Raw genomic sequence first — 4,677 nt, forward strand, 5'->3', positions numbered from 1 at the left:
GTTTCCATTATAATGATACCCTCTGCTTTTGAGGATCTGCCAGCCTTACTTTCTTCAGAGATCTAAAAGGCCTGGGCCATGATGAGTTCTAGAAATGTAAAATAGGCATCAGGGAGAGCCTGCTGAAGCCAGGAGGCCCCCCTCAGACCCCCTCTGGGCTCTTTTAAGCTGGGAGTGGGGCGAGATGTAACATTCAAGTGAGCTACACCAGCACAGTTCCACCTAGAGCTGCGCGGTCTCCTCTCTCTGGTTAATTGCGTCAAATATGGGCACAGCCGAGCTGCTCCACAGCCTGGCTGCAAGGTCAGCTGAAGGGTCTTGAAGGGTAGCTGTTTACCAGTGTTCTCCTCGCACAGATGAGGAGACAGAGTCCAGAGAATGAAGCCACCACCCTAAGGAAACCTAGCTGGAGCCAAGGCTTGCAGGGGCTCCTACCTATACCCTTTGAGGTAGAATATACTGGAATCAAATATGGAGACATGCATGGTGAGGAGCTCCGGGGCTAAAGAATACCACCCGAGCCAGTGCTTACTGAGCACTTACTGGATGCCAGGCACTGTGTCAAGCACTGGCAGGTATTAACTCTTTGAAAAGACACCCGTCCTCAGGCCAGGGCCAAAGTCTTCCCTGAACACTCCAATCTCAAAGTCGTTACCCCGGGCTCCCGCTGCACTTTGCCAAGCCCTGTAAGGTGCCTGTCAACGGCGTTACGTAACTCTGACTTGCACAAGCTCCACCTCGCTCACTGATCTGAGTGCTGTGCTCTGTGCTAAGCACTGACTCTCTGCTCCCATGCACCTGGCCCAGGGCTGCAGGGCAGAAACGCCGCAAGTCCCGCTGCAGACGGTCTCCTTTCCTCCCCATCCCTTTGGAAATCAGCAAAGATGAGAAACTGCTTCCCACTTGCCACCTCCCCACAACTTAACCACTTGCTGATTCACGCCGCCTCCTCCTTCTGGAGCCACAGTTGCTCTTCTCCCCTCACCCCCTTATTTCCCTCCTGCCTCCACCGTCATTCCCAATCCCTCCTCCTGCACATCCGGATGGCTGAGAGCTTGGTGTGTGTCATCTCCAACAGCCTCCCAGCCCTCTAAAGGACACAAAGGGATACACCTGTGTGACCTGCCTAGCAGAGGGCCAGCATCAAACCTGTAGGGACACAGCACGTGATAGCTCTTGCAATGAACTGTCTTCCCATACTTACAATTTTAAAAAAATCTATATTGGCCCAAATGGACACAAAACCTTTCTCCTTCCTGGACACTCCTAACTAGACACCTAGACTGGACACACTAATTAGATAACTGTTCCCTTTATGCTCCATCTCCTGCTGTGGAGACACAGGTCTACACATAAATCATTTTGTCCCAGTGCTTTATTTGAAAGGAGAAACCATCTCAGTAAAGAAATCAGACCCTCATACTGGAAGCCAATAAAGAAATGCCTTGTGCAGTGGAAACACTCAGTCTCCCAAACACTTAGCCAGCTAAGTGCAAACACGATCTCCTCATTCACAGCACAGGAACACAGTGACCATTTGAAGTAACTTAATCTCATACCTGAGCGTCCCCTTTACAGACCAGAAGGGGAGGGAAGCTGCATGATTCTCACCAGTGACTGAGTCACTTCCAAATCACAAGCTGCTAAAGAGACGTCCGCTGGCTGATTGCTCAGATCAATGACACTCCCAAGTCAGCTACCACTTTTAAAAACAGTCTCTGCTTTTAGAATTTAGACGACTCCTCTTTCATACAAATGCGCTCCAAACAGCATCTCTGCAATCCTGGGCCTGCTGAGGCCCCAGGAAGGGGGACAGTGCCTGAATGTGTAAATGGGAAAAATGAGAGCTGCCAATTACAGGGAATGTCCACTCCTCTGGGAGTTTCTAAGAGGCCTCAGCCCAGCACAGCAGAGATGAAGGAGCTGGCCAAGAGCTGGAGATCAGAGACCCCCTGACTTCCCACTTACTGGCTATGTGACCTTGGGCAAGTCACTCCCAACTTAACATCATACCTGAGCATGCCCTGCTCACGGGGTGGGTGACTCCCACCCACTGCTCTGAAACTCAATGTCCACACCTGGAAAAGGAGGCTCCTCACACTCCCCCGAGTCCACCCTCCACTCCCCCACTCCTGCTCCCAAGCCTGGCTTTGCATCACTGCCCTTCTGGGCTCTTTCGGCAGCTTCTAGACCATTTGTCTGTCTACACAGCCAATTCTGCTTGTCCCTCTCCCATGAGGGCTGGGACCCTGTCTGTCCTATCCCCACCAAATCATCCCAGAGGCTCAACTGCAGGATCTATTTGGTGAAAGGAATTATATGAAAAGGTTCATGCAGATGACTTTCCACATCATGGGAATTCATTCAACAGCTGCTGAATGAACGTATGGCACACGAGTACGTGAAGGAGCTCTGCCCGCCTCACCTCTAGCCTAGACCTGGCCACAGGCATGATGGGCAGCCATCAGTTCTTAGTCTCTGGGCCCACGATGGGTGTGGCTCCTGTGCCCTGCTCTCTGATGCAGTGACACCCTTCCCAGTAGATAAGCACTGGGCCAGATGGCAAGCTTCAGACCTCCTGGAAGGGCACTCACCCCGAACCCTCTACCATACTTCTGGAATTTGAGCCCACATTTAAATACCCAGGCTGGAGAATCCTCTCAAAAACTCACAAGACCTATCAACTCTATGTTCCCCCCAACTGGCTGAAACTGAGTCGAGGCTGTCCCCTGTAGTTGGGCATGTGCTTACCTGTTCAGGACACCCCTGGGGTCTCCCTCTTCTCCCCAGCCCCCTCCACTAGCAGGGCACCTTCCAGCCGAACTCAAAAGGGCTTCGACCACCACAACCCAGCACTAATCTACAGCTTCCCCTACTGCAGACTCCTGGCGCCCAGCAAGTTAACTTGGAGTTTCTTTTCTGCTGTTTCTCAAGACGCCAAATAAGTAGAATCTGCTTCCCACTTTACCAACCTTTCCCCAAACACTTCTTCTTGACGCAGGAATTAATCTTCTCTCTTCTAGGCATGTGAAAAATCAAATGCTTCTGACATCTCAGCTTTCCTGGCCCGGGGGAGCAGCAACCAGGGATGACAAAGGCGTGGAAGGAAACTGCAGCCCTCACGGCAGCCACAGTGACCCCCGGCTGGGTCCCTGGCCAGGACAGTGGCTCAGACATGGCAAGCTTTGATCATCCAAGAAAAGCAAGACACACATGTGACCACTGTGGCCCAACCTGCCTGCCACCCCCCCGGACAATATCCTGGAGAATTACCCCTGCATGCTTCACCTACAAGCCAGCTCACTGCAATCATCCAGTGTCCAGAGGAGAGAGCCGCAGAGACAGGGCTGGACTTCTGCAGAGGGTCCCTGACCTGGCTCTCCTGGGGAGCTGGACTTTGGAGGTAAGCCCAGACCTGCAGCTCCACCTCCAGCTCACCTATGTGCCCACAGGAAGGCCATGACAATCCACTTTACCTCGCCAGCTCAGTGTGCCCATCCAGGAGGTGGCAAGAAAGAAAATCTTCTGACAGTTTCTCAGGAATTTGGGGAGAAAAATTTGTTTGGTAAAAACTACCTACTTAGAAGGCATTTTTATTCCTGTGCTACTTTGAATAAAATCATATATGATCTATGTATGTATTTATGTATCAATCAAGAGATGCTAGTTTAACATTCAGTTTGTAAAATTAGTAAGTGCCACGTTCTGGAAGGGAGGGTTCCTGATTTTGCAAGATTGCGGGTGGTGGGAGGAGGAGCAGGAAAGCGCCGGATGGATAATGGTCCAGGAAGGTCCAAGGAGGGTCCAGGAGAAACGCTAGGCAAAATTCTAGGCCTCAGTTTACTTCAGGACCCCTCGGGGGGTGCAGATGCCCTCTGAGGCCTTTCTGCCCCAACACTGGGCGGCTACCCTAACCCACCGAGGCATCCCACAACACTCAGGAATTGCAGCTGATAAAGTGGGGCTGGGGGCACTGTCAGGGCGCCCAGAGGCAAGGTGAGTCCCTCTGCTCAGTCTCACTGACCAACTTGTCACATCCCTCTGCAGGGCATCCCCGAGCCACGCTTCATTCCCGAGAACTCGTACCATTAACTTATCCAACGTGAACAAGGCGAAGGCGCCCAGCTGTCACAGCGGCTCCGCGCACGCCGGCAGACGAAGAAGGATCCCGGTCCCCAGGAGCTGGTCCCAGCCCCCAGCCTGGCAGCCTGCTTCGCGGACTTCCCTACACCCGGCGCGGACCTCCAGCCGCCAGCAGCCGGCAACCCAGCCCCAGCCTTCCTCGCCTATACCCGCCGTCCCAGCCGCGCTGGCCGGCCCCGGGCGCAGGGCGGGCAGGCAACGTGGGCACCGGGACCGCGACGGGGCAGTTAAGCAGCTGTGCCCAGGACCCAGGCGGCTCCGAAGCCTCAACACGTACACACTCGAGCGCACGCCGGCCAATCGGTTGCCTGGAGGAGTCGGGAAGGCGCTTCCACGGCTCTTCATTCATTCATTCTCCCAAAGGCAAGGTTCCCTTCGCCCCGGCGCCTCCATCCTGCCATCCCAAGGGGCCAATTGCGCCACAGCCCGCCACCCAGCCACCCACAGCCACCGCGTCCTATCCCCCGGCACACACAACCCAAGAGACTCGCATTTCATCTCCACTGCCAGAGTCGCCTCCGCGCCCGGGCCGCT

This window comes from Mandrillus leucophaeus, unplaced genomic scaffold (assembly GCF_000951045.1).
Source record: "Mandrillus leucophaeus isolate KB7577 unplaced genomic scaffold, Mleu.le_1.0 Scaffold299, whole genome shotgun sequence".
Lineage (NCBI taxonomy): Eukaryota > Metazoa > Chordata > Mammalia > Primates > Cercopithecidae > Mandrillus > Mandrillus leucophaeus.